The 17,729-nt window shown below is 38.4% G+C and overlaps 1 protein-coding gene across 4 annotated transcripts in view; it reads right to left on the reverse strand.

The window, feature by feature from the left end:
- Window positions 1-17,729, reverse strand: part of SLITRK4 (SLIT and NTRK like family member 4) — a 138,075-nt gene that overhangs the window by 91,129 nt on the left and 29,217 nt on the right. For 3 of the 4 annotated variants that reach the window (XM_027690583.1, XM_027690580.1, XM_027690581.1), the window contains one exon: window positions 5,504-5,613. The gene's annotated coding sequence lies outside the window, so the exon portion shown is untranslated. Of the gene's footprint in view, window positions 1-5,503; window positions 5,614-15,494; window positions 15,586-17,729 lie in introns of those variants that run through there. The other variant, XM_027690584.1, reaches the window with a different exon arrangement.

Genomic DNA, 17,729 nt, shown 5'->3' on the forward strand with positions numbered 1-17,729 from the left:
TGACTGCTTTTTCATTTCAGTGCCAACTCAAAAAAGCATTTAAGCAGCTCTTAAGCCACAAATGCTAAAAAACCTTGTAAAAATGCTCCACATATCCGGAAAAATATGTGCCAAATGTTGAGCACACAAGTACCTACCTCTTGGAACTGGGTGACCCAGACACATTCTCAAGTGCTCAGCTGAATTAACAGCATAAAGTTCTATTCTAAATAGGACTCTCCTTAACTGGTACTTCTCTGCCTCATATATCTATTTCTCTTGCAACACTTCATACTATGCAGCAAAGCAGACCATGTCAGGAGCAGGCAGTGCAGCAAGGACACCCAAATGGACATGAATTTCCTCCACTCCAATGCAGGCAGGACTAGAGAACAAGACAGGTTCCCTCCCTCTTCTTCCTATTTCTCCATCTTTTCCTCCTCTCCACAATACTCACTGTTTTCCCCTTTGTTACTTTCACATAAAACACCTGTGGCCATAGTAATCACTCATGATCCACTGTGGTTCAGATTTTAGGGAAGCTTCTGATTTGAGGCTGAAGGATAGTAAAGCAACTGAATGGGTTTACAAAAAGGTGTGAAGTTGAACTCACCCTGTCCATCTCTCTGAAGACTAGGAATACCATTATCTTGGATCTAACTCAATTCCCATTAGAAAAGGGATGACTTGGAGCCGTTGGTATGAAATGATGGCACCATTTGGTGTTATTGAGATATGGGAGGATAAACGAAGTGACAGAAAACCAGAAGCATTTTAAAATCATGTCATGGTCTACAAAAGAATGGACATTTTATAGCTTAGTCATGACCACGAGAGACAGTAAATCGTGTCTTTTGCAGAACAGTTTCAGAGTTCATTGCCAAAGAAGAATGCAAAAAACAGGCCTAGAAGGACCAATTGCAATTCTATCAAATCATTATAAGGCTTCACCATATGCCATTACAAAATCAGTAGTCGTGCAAGAAACAATCATAAAATAGCCAGACTGCATCTTCATAACATTTCTATTGGTTTGTGTCAGTATTCATTTAGGAAGTCTTTAATCTGTATATCTATATGTGCAGAAGAAGTATGAAATACTAGTATTTCATAGTTAAATTATGTGCTATACCTGTCCTGTCATATATTTTCTCTCAGACATTTTGCTTGCTTTTAAACAGAAGAAGAAAAAAGCCAATGATGGTAAATTCTATTTGGAAAGAGAAAGGTCCTGTGTAACAGAGCATTGCAGTGACCTCTGGCACCAAATACTGTATTTCTGGGGACTCCTTTTTTTCAAAAAAAGGAACAAACTTACTCTGTTCATTAGACAGGTGCACCAATTTTAAAATGGGTGTCCAATGAGGCTTGTTTTGCAGAAAAAAACCCAGATTCTTCTGCCCACCTTGCAAATTCATAACCCTCCTCCCAGATTAAACCAGAAGGCTGCAATTGATTCATCACTTCTGAAAATCTTAGCATTTATTTTTAGTCAGTGCAAGAAGAACCCCTGATTTTGACAAAATCCCATAACACAGCCTCCCTTTCAGAGTAAATTATGGACAAAGTTATAAACCAGCAAAAATAGAGGTCCATAATGGAGATGATGACAGAATTTTAATTATACAGAGCATGAAGAACAATGTAACAAAATTAGTGGGGGAAAAAAAAACCCCTATCATTTAGTCTATGATGTGCCTGATGACTTCTCCACTACAGTGCTTGGTTATAGTTGCTCAGAAATTAGTTGCCTCGGGCCTTCAATGCTGAAAGTGTTTTGCACCTTAAATTCATACATGAATTTCTATTAATCATGATTTGGAGCACCTCTGTGAGAGATGTAAAGACAGAGAGCGAATTTTGTCAATTCACAGTTATGCAACTTGTTTTGGTAAGTGATGCAGCCAAGGCTTGGAATGGACACTACATTTGGACACTGCAGTTAAATTAACTAATTCTCTGTAATCTGTACACTTAATTCACAAGTTAACTTGTTCAAAGCAATATTAAGGCATCTGCTTGGGACACAGTTGTTTAATTTAGAAAGTCCTGAGTCAGTATTAGAAGAATTCTTTCTAAATGGGTGAGATTTTAGTTTCTTTCCTCTGTGTAGGAAAAGAGAGAGGCGCAACAGAAATTATTAGGGTTACACACAAAAATCTCTTACCACATGGAATACCTGGGAATTTTTAGGTCTCTAATGTTAGTTTAAAGACAACAGATGAGTGCCAGCTGATCTACATTGGCTGTTTTGACTGTGGTACTTCACAGACTCTGAGGTGATAAATTCCCTCCTTTACGAAATTGAAAAATTCCCATAAATAACATTTTCCATTCAGCTCTGCTGAACGTTAGCCAGAGGTGTGTAATTTCCATTTGCACATGCATTTTCCTCTGTATGTGTAACTATGATTGCAGGGTAATGGAGAACCATATTTTAGCACTTAGTCACAGAAAATGATAAAACTTCTCTCAAGTTTAATCACTCCCTTTTCAACACAGTTCAAGTGCACAACAAACTATTGCTCACTGTGAATTTAGTGGGGTGAAAGGGGTACCAAAGCTTCAGCTGTATTGTTTCAGGCTGCTTTCTTAAAAGGTGGTTTTTTTGACAACAGAGAATGAAGTTACAGTGTGGTACCACCAGTTCATGGTTTCCTGTGAGCCAGAGACTAAGCAAATATTAAAACCAGCCAGAGGCCACAGGGTCACAGCCTTAGGCTTCCAAAGGGAAAAAAATCCACGAGTTCTTTAATGGGCATTTACAAGGAGAGTAGAGAGATGAAGTGACCTACTGGTGTGGAAGGTTCTAACCCTACCAGTAATTTTATTGCTTGGTAAGATTGCAAGAATCTTAGTGTGTCTGAAAGATTTTAATAAAGTGTCTTTGCAGGCATTTGAGGAGGAATCATTTTCTGTAGATGTTGTTTACCAACAACTCCTTCTTCAGATACTTATGGCCCTTTGATATCTCTTTTGACCCGAATAATTTGTTTTTACTTGCAAGCAAAGAGTCATTCTACTAAAAGCAAATAATTTCTGTGTGTCTTTTCAAATGATCTTCAAAACATCAAGCACAGCCATGGATGCCTGAAGACAGAATAGTATGTTCATAAAAATGCAAATTATTCCAATTATAATAGCAATCAGAGTCACAGAGAGCAAGGGATTTCTCAATTATAGCTCTTGTGTGGCACTCAACATTCCCACTGAGACACGGCAGAGGAAAATACAACAATTTAAACAATACTGATGTCCATTACCTTTGTAATTTCTAATGGCATGAGTATTATTTAAAGACCAAAATAAATATAACTCACAGAAAAGTAGCATAAATTCTAAGCAAAGCTTTTGATTAGAGCTCATGTAAATACACTTTGATATATTTTTCATCAAAATTTTAGAAGACAGACACAGATGCTGAAAATTATCACAAGCACTATTTGACAACTAGGTTCCAACCTTGATTGCTCATGCAACAGTAAGGAAAGATCACAGTTGTTCAAGAGATACAAAATAACAGGCCAAATATCACTCAGTTCCTGCTCCTTGGACAAGCAATCCAGAGCCGTTATAATTACAGCTAATAAAAATTAATTACTCAATATAAATATCTTGCAGCATGTCTGGATCTCAAAGCACTCCACAGGACAAGTCCCAGCTTTAAAAATAAGGAAATAGAGACATAGTGAAGGAACTGATTTATTTATTGACATTAAGTACGCTGGAACAGGGACTCTGACCTGCATTTCCCTTGGGCCATGTGCATTATTGGATGCACTATTCCTCTTCATCTGAGTTTCCTTTGAGTTTAGATCCAATTCAGATTGCAGTCTGTCTGAAGCAGCATCAAGATGACTGTAATTTATAGGTCTGCCTTTATTTAGACAGGATGCATCACCTCTAAGAAGCCTAATCCAGGGTCTAAGAATAATTCAAATTAAAAGGAGCTGGTCCTCCCTTGTGTATACCCTAGTCCAACATACATACTACTACTAGTAGTTGTACCCCACCTATCAATATATTTTCTTGGACAAACCCAAAATATTCTTGCTGAGCAAATGATGTGCTGTAACGTTCTTTGGATGCTGTTTACAAAGATGATATTTTTCGGGGCAGAATCTGTCTGTAAACACTTCTTTTGTTCACTTACAGACTTGGGGAGATTTTTAATATTGGAAAAAATAATTAATTGTTAGCATGATGTCCTCATACTTTGAGGTGCACAAGTAGCAGTTATTAAAGTCAAGAGGTTTTTCAGAAGTGACACAGCAACTAAAAAAGGTTCAGCTATAACTGCAGGCAGCAGAATTTAATTTTCTAAAGCACTGCATGTCTGAGAGAGATTTCCTTCTGTATTTTGAAGATAAGTCATTATATCCAAAGGACAGCCATGCTGGTTTGGCACCGTTGCAGGATCAGTAGTCGTGCAGCAGCAGGAGGCAATACTGACTACACATTAAACAGATTAAAAATACTACATTTTAATGCACCATCATTCCAAGTTCTGTCCACCTGTCCTTCCTGGGCGCTGCAGTCTCCCCTCCTTGTACCTCACTCCAGGCTCCACAATTAAAGACTGGACATGCCACAAAGTCCTGTGTGTTGCCATGAAAGAATCAAAGGTGCCTGTGTACCTGTACTGGGGGGTCTGGCTGTCAAAGAAGCCCCTTATCAAACCCCAAGAGAACAGGCATTTCCTGGAAAACTGCCTACTAGAGTGAGGATTGCAGGAATAGCTTTCCTTTGCCCTTTCTCCCTGCCTACACTGTGCTCCTTTTCCAGTGCTTGCAAACTGCTCTGGGGCTTTGTTTGCTATCAGGACACATCGGTGTGGATGGAGACCAGGAACTTTATGTTACAGTCATGTAATTATGAGTAGCTAAGACCTGTGATCCAGCTGATCCCATGGGGAGATCACTCCCTGGTTTCCTTTGTACAGGATGCCCATACCTGTCTGCACTCAGGTTTCATATTTTAAAAATGCTGCGATGGCTTACAAAGAAATGAAATCCATCTATTGGAAGGAAAACACCATTCCTAGAAAGCAGATTTATAGTTCAGTCTTCTAGAACAGCTAATATTCAGGATTTAAATGTTAATATTAGTTGTTAAAGTTGCAGTGAGTAAATTGCAGGATTTCAATGCACCTTTCATGAAAGCTGGGTGAATTACTGTATCATTTTTTTCCTAAATTCGGAACATTGTGTATCTCACAGTTGGGCCTTACCTCCAATCCACAGGACAGAAGGAAAAGAGAAAGGGAAGAAAAATGGTCTTATTACAAAGCACAGGGACTATCTTTGAGAAAAGAGAAAAATATTGGCTCTGTTTTGGAAAGTATAATGGGGACCAGGGGAAAGAAATTAATCCTGTGCAATGTCCCCAAACACTTATTCCACATTTTTGTTGATCTGTTTGTTTGTTATTTATTTATTTACTACTGTAAATAATTTCTAAGTTTTGGCAGAAAGTCAAGGTCATAAATCAGGATATTTTATTACTTCATCTTTCTCAGACTTACCTTTCCATTTGCTCCCAACTCTTGCACTCTTTTCTACAGATCTCTGCAACTAATATTTCCCTTGGTCCTCTTATTTGGTGTCTTCCAGTCCACTAGAACCATCTTTTGTACTGAAAAAGAAAGATATTTGACAATGAGAAACTGAGAAAAACAGTTTGCACAGGTTTCTTTATATCCTCAATAACTCTGAGGTCTCTAAACCAACTTCCATGAGATGTTTCCATTCCTTCTTTGTTCTGTGGAACATCTTATATGTTGTCAATGTATATGAATTACTGAATGCTTAGAGACGTGAGGGCTAACATTGGCAGTATATGTCCTTTGGTTTTTCCCCACTGAACTAGAATTTCAACCATGAAATGGTTTGGTATATGAAAAATATGGAGGAAACCATTGATGGAAAAAAGTGGACTGGAAATGGTAAGGTATGGGTAGCTCCTTTTTGACACTGAAACAATCTTTGGGAAAATCAGCTGGCAGTTTTAAACTGGCTGGGCTTTAGAAATAATTTTATTATGAATAGAATGATACAAGGGATTATTTGTAATTATAATTTACCTAGTTTCAAAATAAGTTTCTCTCTGAAAGAGATGTTGTAGAGCGGTGACTGAGGAGGGTCCTGAAGAGTCTGTACATGACAAAAATGGAAAGGGATAAGCTGCACCTATGTTTAGATACAGCACTGAAAGGTTGTACTTGGATATGAATTACATGGATCAAAATATTTTAAGATTTACAGACATCTAAATCAATATACATAAAGTCATATTTTAAAAATATAACTAAGGATTTTTTTTTTTTATTATTTTCTTCCAGGAGAAATTTCAGCAAAGTGCATCTTTTTATAAGTGGATGAGTCTTATGCTTCTTTTCATTTGCTGTGCACAGCTTTAAAAATGAGTAAGGATTCAGGAAATTTTTGGCAGGATTTGTCATACACAATTCCCAACCCAGTTCTACAGTTGGAAACATGAGCCAGTATCCAGAAGCCTGATGATCCTGGCCAATGTGGCCAGGAGCCTAATCTCTGCTCGTCAGTCTTTCTTTAGCCTGAAATCTTAATTTAAAAAAAAAACAAAACAAAGCACAAAAACCCAAGAAAACCAAACTGAACAAAAAAGACATGGTCTTTGAAAAGCTCTAACAAAGTAAGTTCAGGAAATGTCAAAATCCCCTGGCTGCAGTTTGGGTTTTGTGCCCATTTTCCCCTCCCACAGGTGTGAGTATCTCACACCCTGGCGGCTGCATCCATGGAATGAGATTCACAGTCTGCTCCAAGAAGAAATGCAGTCTGTCTGTTCAGAGGACACTGAAATCCCGTCCAGGAGTTTTCTTCATATTGTTAATGCTTGCACTCCCCATTTTATGATGGTCTACCTTTTTTCTTCCTGGCATCCATTTTCTTTAGTTATCCATGGAATGATTTGTTTTGCACAGCCTGAGCACAGCATCTGTGCAGTACTTCACACAGGGGGTACAAAATGCATGCACAGACAGACAATTTCTTTTATTAGAATTTCTTTATTATTATTAGAATTATTTTATTATTTTATTAATTATTTTATATTAGTACTAGGCATATAAATAGACACGTACTCAATATTTTCAATCAGTAAGGAACTGCAAATTCTTAGGGATAAGGATAGAATAAATGTCAGGTGTTGTATGAAACTGGGGAAAAGAAAGAGGAAAGAATGTAAGGGAGATCATCTTTGCAGTAATCCTTTGGGATTTAAGAAAGGTACCTTAGGATACAAGAAAGGGTATGTAACATGGATATTTATTATATAGTAGTATTTAAAACCCAACTTGTCAAAAATAATTAAAGAAATGTGGTACCATCAGGTGTTCTATAAAGAGATCGCTGAAAACATATTTTTCTGAGTCATACCCATGATCAAACCAATTTCTTGCATATGTAATAGGGAAAAATGGAGAAAGGCCCCTTTATTAAACACATCTAATCTGTCTGAATTACTTTAAAACAGTATTCCTCATTATATAAAACCAATATTTCACCTTTGAGAGATCCTAATGAGAGAGTGCACAATCTTTCTTCCCCCAAAATGTTGCTGATATTATTTCCAGCTGAATATTAGAGCAGCAAAATTTTCTTTTTAGGATTACATCAGTAAAGTTGCACTAAAGAGTTTTTCTGGTGATGGGCATGTCCACACGTGTTGCAGGCAAGTTAGATGAAGAATAAATCTACCAAAGTCCTGATAGCTCCACACTTACTGAGTTATTGGCAGCTGGGAACACAGAGTGAACCTTCACTGCAGGAATAAATGCTGCTGTCATGGATGCTGCAATTCCACAGACTCCATAAGTTCAGACCACCTGGCACCATCAAACTCATCTGTTTAGGAGTTTGATTTAATAGCAGTTTCTGGATCCAATTGCTCGCTAAAAGCTGCTCAAAAAAATTGCAGAAATAATCATCAGCAAGGAGTGAGTGGCCAAAACTCAGGAAAAAACCACTATAAACAGCTCTCTTAACCTTAAACCTTCATATGTGGGAATGCCATTATTCTGTTACAAAGGCAGCAGTGCCAACAGGTCTGAAACCCTAAACATTCACTCCACTTTTTACTGTGTTTTAAAGTCTACTAACATTCACCAAGGCTTATTTTTATTAGGAAAAATTAGCCTGAGAAACATAGTGGCAGTCTCAAGTACCAGGTACATTTTAAAGCATTAAGTAACTAGCAAATTTTCAGACACACTGTTGTGGTTTTCTCCTCAGGGTTATTATCCTGGAATAATGGAACAGCCTTTTGCCTAAAAACCTGGAAAGTCTTACGTGACAAAAGGTTTACATTTCAATTACCAGCTTCATCTACCCACAGGAAACAAACATTTGAATATCAGATTTTGCTTCCAAGCACTGGTGGAAACTTTTTGAAAAACACTTTGTGAAAAATGCAGAAATATTTGCAGTCTAAAATAAGTGTTCCAAGACTTTTTTTTTTGAGGAAAGCCACACACACATTGTTTATATGCCTTTGTGCCATTTTTCAGACAGATTTGATTATCAGATGTTTTCACTGCTTGATTATCTGCCTATCAGTGCAATATGACACAATGGCAGCTTGCTGCAGATCGTGGGAGTTGCTGTCAGCCCAGCCCAAAGGATGCCACAACATTTTCTTTCACGGTGAACTGCAGTAGTTTTGCTCTTTGAATGATCACACCAGATATCTTGCTATTGTCCTATTTACTTGTAAAGAGACTATATATGTAAATAAAGCATCAGTATTTAAAATTATTCACAGTTATTTTCAAGGGGGTGGTGTAGGGAAGGAGGTAATTGAAGAACAAACAGCCAGATTTTGTTCTATACTGGAAAAGATAACACACTATAGTCAGAGATTAGAGGAGACAAAATTGCTGAATTGCCAGCTGCTAAAAATTCTGCAGGATTGCTCTAGGTCCCTGGAAAGATGAAAACATGGGATCTTTAAGGCTTAAGGTAGTTATCCAAGTAATTTTGGAGGGCCAGAGTCAAGAAGGTCAACATTTCCAGGAACACCTTAGGATTCTATTGTGTTTGATGATGCTGAGTTCTATCTCTGTTTCCAATAGAGACCTTTACTAGCAAATCATATTTCTTGGTTAAGAAAAAGCTGATAAAATGTGATAGCATCCTACAGTCATCATGGAGGGAACAATTGTTATGGCAGCAGGAACGGAATATACAGTGACAAGCTGTGGAGGAGTTGGTCTTGGGGAAAATACAAAAGGTTCCCATTATGAAAAATTGCAGACTATTAAGGATGAGGGTTGCACTCATTAAGGGTGAAAAATCAGCTGACTCAAAGTGTTTATGGATAATCTGTGATACATTAACTTCATTCTTCATTGCACTCTATCCTTAAAAACTCCTTTTCATTCAGTGCTGTGTTTATGCAGGTATGTTTTATAATAATATTTATAAACTAGGATGACATATTAGATCATCCAGCCTATCTCCTCTATCCAAGTGTTCTGATTTGCTGGATTTTAATTTAATTGTACTAATCCACAATATGAGATTAACATGCATTTGACCCTTTATATCTCATAAGCATTCAGAGATATTCCTGACATTTTAACATTTCTAGATACTGGAACTTCTTTAGTCACAAGAAAATAATGGTTACTTAATAAAATTCTCTAGAAAATGGTCCTAACCCATACCCTTCAATGGAAAGGCCTCTGCCTAAAGCATCTTACCTATGGCTAGATGGAGGCATTAGCTGAAAAGAAAACATTTTGACTTGTAAAACCTCTATTTATTTCTTTCAGCTACTGTGCAGCTCAGTCCAAATTGGGTTCTGCCAACTGACCAACCAGCATGTGAACACTGCTTGGGCAGAACAGTCTGCAACGGTTCTTATCCTACCCATGGAAGTCTCTTTCTTTTATTCAAACCACTAAATAATGTTCTTCAAGACTGGTGGAAAAACATTGTCTTTAAGATTTTACCCCATTAAAAATTTTGTTGAACCTCATTAACAGATATAAAAGTAAGTGAAAGAAAAGAAGACGTAAGAAAGGGAAGAGGAGACTGATTTCTACCTGTCACCACCCTCCACCTCACAGAATGATAAAGGGATTAAATAGGCAAACAAATTCCTAAAAGAACACAGATCTCTAGGTTGACCTTAATTTCATAGGTTTTGAATCAGACCCTTACAGATGGATAAGTATGCATTATTCCCCAGAAATGCCCAGTTTTACAGAACAAAGACCTCATTCTTTCAAAAAGGGCACTTCACCTGCATTTTACCAACTTTTGAGAGAAATGCAAATTGGGAAACTGAAAACCAGACAACTCAACATCTATTAATAATGCTACAGGACTATTTATATCTAACCTGAAAGCTGCACTTCCATAGCAATTTATTTTAATTTGAATTCAACTTACTGCACTTGGCAAGTTTCTGTGAATTTGCAAAGTGCCCATGGAGATATGGATACAAATACCTACTTTGGAGTATCAAATGATACTGGCTATATAAGCTGAAAATTGTTCTTTAAGCCTGAGAGGAATTGGTAGGAGTTTTAGCCCTGGAAAAGGCTACACAGGAGTTAGATTTTATGGTCATTATTCCCAGAAGAAGATATTGTTATTAAATTCTGCTGATCAGAGGTAGCAGTTTGCTACAGATGAGGTTATGATCATTTATGTGTTTATGGGCTGACAAAACTCAGAAGTGAAACACTTCATTAAGTTACAGGGCAAGAATCTCACAGGATGAAATAATGCAGGTACATTAGTTTGCATCCATTTAGGTCAATTATGTGTCTGAGTCCCTGGCATCTGACATCAGATCAGGGACTCAAAATGTGTTATTCCAACACCCTCAGACACTAAACCGATTTCAAGCACTCCAGGCTTTAGTGTAACTACCGTCTTTAGAATTAATTATGAACCAAAAATCTTAACAGCGAATTTACCTGGTTTTGAAATTTTTCAGCTAAAATCTGACTCAATTTTTTTTTTTCTAAGATATAATTTTCCACCCGACATCCTTCTGAAATCTGGATTTGCTTTTAGAAGGCTCTAGTTAAGCCATGACCTTCAACTCTTCCCATTTGTCTGGATTCTGGAAAGGGTATTTCAGTAGTGAAATGGGAAAATAGATATTTTATAAAAGAAAAATAGCTGTCAAAAAATTACTACTGGCTCCAGCTGAGAGAGCTCTCTGGGATACACAGACATTTGTTTTGAGTGAGAAAACCACCTAAAGCTTATCACAAGAGCTTCATACCTTGTGATACTGTGTGATAAAACTCTTTACAACCTATCCTGCAAGTTAAAGCAATCTCTTTTTATTATTAGAGAATGTAAAAGTTTGTGATGACAACTGAACTGTGTCTGCAGACTAAAAAAGGAGCAAAACAATTTATATGCAGCTTATAACCAGCACTGACAGTCTGAGCATGCATATGAATCTCCAAGGCAGAGCTCCACAGGTTCAAACCCAGGATATTTTAATGAGGATTTTGACCCTCCTGAACATGGGCCTTCCATGCTTCTCTCTAGTGATGGTGCAGACAAAAAAAAAAAGGCTTTCTGAGAGATTCTGTATTTCATCCCTCTGGTGTTTCACGACAGACAATCTCAGCCCTGACCTCAGACGTGGCTGCAGAGCTGCCCACAGCAGGTACTGCTCTGAGGGCTGCTGGGCCAGTGCCACGGTCAGAGCTGGCACTTGGCGGGCACTAAATGACAGATGGCCACAATCTCAACCAGATACACAGAGAACTTTGAAGGAGAGACATATGTCAGTTTGCCCTGCTTTGGGTCTTGTTAAACACAAAATACTCCGGGGTTAAGATACCTTCCCTAAAACATACATTTAAATCAAACCTTCAACAAACGAGAGTTTAAAAAACACAAAAGGCTCAGCAGGTAAAAAAATGAAATTGTGTCCCAGATCAAAGCAGTGCAGCAAACCAAACTTCCATGGTTAGAACACATTAGACCAGACTTTTTAGAGCAGAAGACTTTAAAAGAAAAGGTAATGGAAGAAGGTAGCAAACAATAAGCTTTACTTAATTTCTAACATGCCTCCAAAGTATAATGAGCTATTTTATTTCTTGATCAACTGTATTCCCTAGTGCTACGTTTCCCAGAAAATCCTTACATACCCTCTTCACATTTAAATAAGGCACTGAAAGAAAATGTGTTTCTAAGTGTGGAATCCTCTGTCTACATACTGAAAAATTTCCACCAAAAACACTCTTGGGCAGAGGACCTGGGCTATTTTGAGAGGGGCTTGCAGAGCAGGATCTATGAAGACCCCAACAACAGGAAAAATTTTAAAAAGGCCCTTTCTGGCTTACTTTCTGAATTTAAAAATCGTACTGTAGCCTGACTACATTCTGTAAGCTTTTGCAGTTAATGATTTGAAGTTTCTTTTTTTCAGACTGATGTTTCAATGTTCTGACATGACTTCCAGAGCGATGCTCTGGGCTTTGATGTCACAGAATAGATTCAGGGTGGGCAATAATGTTCTGTACAACTTAAAAAGGCTTATTTCCACAGAGAGGGATGAGTGTAGGTGTGGTAGATTATAAGTTTTCTCTTGGTCCTTATTTTCAGTGACCTATAAAACTGCTGATGTGTGGGAATCCCTATTGAAGCACATCAGTAACATCTTCATACCTTAAAAGGAATATTCTGCTATATATTAAATATGCTAAAGGGAATTATTGTGTATAAATAGCAAACATCAAGTCTTCATTAGCACACCAAGTATGGTATAAACAGCTCATACCTGACACAATATCACAACTCTAAAAAACATTAGGGAAGAAGAGGGTGAAATAATCAGGTTAGTTATTCATTATAGTGTGAAATTAGACCCCCAAACTGTAAGCTTGCAACAAATTGCATTAATAACTTCACTCTTAAAAATAGTTTCAAGGAAATCAGTGAAATCACTGTACATGTTTCTACCCACAAGGTATGCAAGCATTTCCAGGCCCAAAGCTACATTAGTCACAGTGTTGAAGTGAAAAATAGGTCACAAGAAGTGGAGGCATTTCTGCCAGCATTGGCATCATGGGGATTCCTCCACATGCTGGATGATTATATTACCTCTGGGATGTGCTCTCTTCCCCCAACAAGGGTCCAGACTTACCTCTACTGAAGATACAGGACCTAGAAAAGATTTTAAGCAGCTCAAAGAAGGTTGTTTCCATTCTACTTCATTGATCAAGCTGGAGGAGCACTAAAACCCTTCACTACCTGCCCCCACAAGGATTGCAGGAGCACTAAAACCCTTCACTACCTGCCCCCACAACGATTGCAGGAGCCTATGATACAGGTAGATAAGAAGTGATGCTCTGTTTGTGTGATCACAACTCCTCAAAGTCTATCTTTTTTGCCCACAGTATTTTTTCTTTATTTCTGTCTGTTATAGACAGGGATTTTTTTTTTGCCAAGAAAATTACTACAATGTGTGTGCGTTTCTGCATGGTCTGTAACCCAGTGACTGATGCTGAAGAGGAGGTGGGCTGTGTGCTTTTTTTCAGCAGCTTTGGTGTGCTGTGCCCCAAAATTGAGCACAGGATTTGAGGTGTAGCCTCACCAGTGCCCAGCACAGGGGGACAGTCACTGCCCTGGCCCTGCTGTGCCTGGTACAGGCCAGGTGCCATTGGCCATCTAGGCACACACTGGCTCATGTTCAGCTTCCGCTGACCAGCACCCCCAGGTTCTTTTCCTCCATTCATTGCAGCTCTCCAGTTGTGCAGAACATCCCACCATGTTTTCCTGATGGCAACTGTGTCATAGTTCTCCTGCTGCACAACCCGTTCCCTGTTCTGTGTGCCCTGGTGTAGATGCACTTCAGTTGGGCTGTGGATCCCACTTCCTTTTTGGGGAGGAGAGGGAGAAACCCTAAATTCCTATGTGACCATTCTCATGTGTATCTCTAGTTTCTAACAGCTCAATAACCCTTGGATCTTTGCTGCCACGTGGATCTTCATCCCCTACCTCCACTGAGATGGCAGACCCAAGGACCTTGCTAGCACACTGTACCTCAAACATTGCTGTACTGCCCCCAGGCTTATCTCTAGCAAGTCTGGATTTATCCCTTTACTCCTTTAAATTCACTTTGATTGATGATGCCAGTGATAACTTCCATGTGTGGAGTAGTGCCCCTTGAGGGAAACATAGGAGCCTTCTTTCTTGAGCATGAAATCATAAAACAGTTTGAGTTGGAAGGGACCTTAAAGATCATCTCATTCCAACCCCCCTGCCCAGGGCAGGGACACTTTCCTCTAGACCAGGTTGCTCAGAGCCCCATCTGACCTGGCCTTGAACATTCCCAGGGATGGGGCATCCACAGCTTCTCTGAGAAACCTCATCTAGTGCCTTTACCTCTTTCCAGGATGCTGAGCATTGTGGCATCCGTCAAAAATCTTTCATGAAAGGTGCTTGGCAACATCATATGGTGTAGTTTTACCTTACTTACTGTGACACTGCAGCCTTTGCTATAAATTGGCATGGTCAGGGTCTCACTGGGAAAGAGCTGGTGATAACTGTGAAAGGATTACAGGGGGAAGGGGTTGTTTTGTATTTTTTTCCACTAGAAGCTATTCCACTATTTTTTTCCCACCAGAAGCCAGTGAGCATATGTTGCCAAAGCAACAAAACCAGGTGAGCAAAACAAAATTATACATATAGCGAGCTTGGCAAATGGCAAATTATTTGCTCATTTCAATATTTTAATTGATACAGGCCATCGGTTGATGAGCTTTAATGTGAATGTTTCATTTTCTGTCCGTTACTTTTTTAAATTTATAAGCAAATACATACTGAAGAAACTGTTTCATTTTATATGAGTTCAAAGCCTCATCTGAAACTCTTTAAAGATGTATTAAAAAAATTATGACTGAAAACATAAATGTCATCATGAATTGCTGTAGATAAAGATGCTCACATGCTGACCATGTTGAAGAACATGCAGGTGAAATAATGCAGGTCAGATAAGTAACAAACAATGATGGATTGCTGGGTTAAGGAATACTATGCAGTTTTGTGCCCTGAAGGTTATTTTTGGAATACTAATGAATGTATTGTTCAGTTGACAAAAGAGTAAACATCTAAAAGCCATATGAAATGTTTTGAAGAAATAGTCTTCTTTATGCCGCAGGGCGATTTGGAGTTATTTTGCTATGAAAGGAGGTCCCCAAGTGTGATCAAGATGTTAGGAATCTATCACTGTGCTTTCTGCCAGCTCACAATAAGTCACCAAATTAAATATGAAGTTTAATGAAAAGGTCATAGCTTCCAGCCTAATTTTATACAAGAAAAGAACATGAGCTGTCCAATGACTGAAACCTTTAACATGATACTAGGCAAAGGAAGGTGAGTCAAATAGAAAGATTTTTAATCTTAGGGTATAATAGAGACTCCTAATCAGTGGCAGCCTTCAAAAGATTAGAGTAACAGCTATTCATGTACTAATTTCAACCCTAGCTGCTTTATTTTTACCTATGTTACTTTGCCACTTTGATTCACTAGACCTTCTTATACCCTTCCCTTCCTGAATCATCATTTCTTGTTTTGGATGCCCTCTTCAAACAGAAAATAGGAGGTGTCTTCAAGATAAGCACCATAACTGACAAAAAATATGAGATAAATTTCCATATGTAGGTATGGACACAAAATGCCCATCCAGCATAGGTTTCCACTTCCTCCATCCCCTTCTTGTCCATTATCTTTTAGGTCTGCAATACTTCTCTTTTCTGTATGTACTTCTGTACAAACACATCAGTGCTTGACAGGAAAAATCCACTGTAATCAAAAACTGTTCTAAATATAGTTGAAAATAAGCCAGGTTTCTATTTAATAAAAATATTAGAATAAAACCTACCTATTTTGGCCTTTCTCCATTTCACTCTATGTTCTTGAAGTACCTAAAATACTGCTTATTTACACTTGAAATTGGTGATGCTGAACTACACTAGCAAAGCTTTACCGATGGGGTGATTGACCTCATCTCCCATTTTGCACTCCAGACAGAAAAAGATCAAATTGGGACTACTTACAAATGAATATTTGGGGACTCTGTGAACAAAAGCTTCCCTCAGTGCTGTGAAAAGTATAATATTTATTTCAAACTATGCTGTTTCAAATAACAATCACACATTTTTTCACACTTTTCCTTTGAAATTGTAGACATAAACTGCAGATCACTGACAAAGGAAGAAGCTGTGTGCATAGCAGCTGGGTAGCAAATATCACAGCTGGAAGAAGGGGAATAAAAACAAGACAATGAACGTTCAGAATATTTCTTCTCTGCTCTGTCTGTTCTACTGGACAGGGAGCTTCACAGTGATGACTACTGGAGACCCAAAATAATTACAAATTCGTATTTTAATTTCTGCTTCAGACATCTGTGTCTACTATTTGCAGAAACTAATACAAACAGGGTGTCTGTGATTTGCCAGACTGGAATAAACATGCTCAAGTATAGATATCTGTGCAGAATATGCAGACAAAGTTGATAAAGGAGCAGATGGCTTATGATAATTTTTCTTTTTATTTCTTGCTCTATCAGCACAAACAAGACACGAGACGTTGCCCCCAAGCCTATGGGTTTGTAATTTTGGGTGTTATCATTCGTAACTTTCTAACAGGACTTTTCAAGAGGGAAACACCAAATTGTCTGATGACACTTCAGGGCTACTACTGATCACTGAAGAAAAGAATATTTAAGGCAGAGAACAGGAGATCAATTTTTTATGGGATGATTTACAAATCTACCAGCAGTGACATTTAGTCAGGAAGTTGTTTTGCACAGGAGATGCGGGCACAGCAAGAACAGTCATCCCTCCATCCTCCCGTTAGAACAGAGGGTTCTGTGAACAACACACCTCATTAATCTGCTACTGCTGGGCAAGTTCCTTTCTATTTTATTTTACTAACAAACAACCAACTTCTGAAATTTATGGGACTTTAGCTTTGCATAAAGCTTTCTGTAGTGGGAGGCTGAAGGCTTCTGTGTTTCCACCTATGAAATTAGGGAGAAAAACCACACAGGCCCAACCAGACTTGCATTCAACAAACAATGAATCCTCTTCACTAAGACCTGCTGCATGTGCACTGTGCAGCCAGTCTGTGCCTAAGTTCATCATAAGACCATTGCCAATAAACTATTTTGTGCTGCCTAGCACAAAAGTAGAAGGATATTTCAAGTATTCCATACTGGAAAGTAGTGAACAGGTTTATATTTCATATGACATTAATTTTGTGCTGCCTTTGTCCTGCACCTCAATATCAACTTCATGTGTTCTCAAAGTTCAATCAGCAGCTTAAAATAACCACCTTTGGTTTACCTTCCCACTCTTCCAGAAGGAGTTGGAGGTGAAGGAACACTATTCACTGTGTCCTGGTGGAGATATGTAATTTAGATGCTTTTGTATGATATGTATCCCAGTTGAAGAATTGTGTTACATGATTTAATGTCTCCTTTTTATCTTAAACTCTTGTCTGATCTCAAACAGGTTTAGTGAAGGGGCTCCCCATTCAACATGGCATGCACTGTGAAAACTTCACATTGTTACACCCTCCAGGTACATCTGGTATAATAATTTGGTCTTTACAATGTTGTTCACAGACCCATCACCTCTCAAAATGTCTTTCTGACACTCCCTATGCCTGTGTCAGTTCAAGACCTGCCACTTATGAAGCTTGTCCTGATTTTTTGGGTTTCCAGTTTTGGCA

Source organism: Neopelma chrysocephalum, unplaced genomic scaffold (assembly GCF_003984885.1).
Source record: "Neopelma chrysocephalum unplaced genomic scaffold, ASM398488v2 Primary Assembly neopelma1_81, whole genome shotgun sequence".
NCBI classification, from domain to species: Eukaryota; Metazoa; Chordata; class Aves; order Passeriformes; family Pipridae; genus Neopelma; species Neopelma chrysocephalum.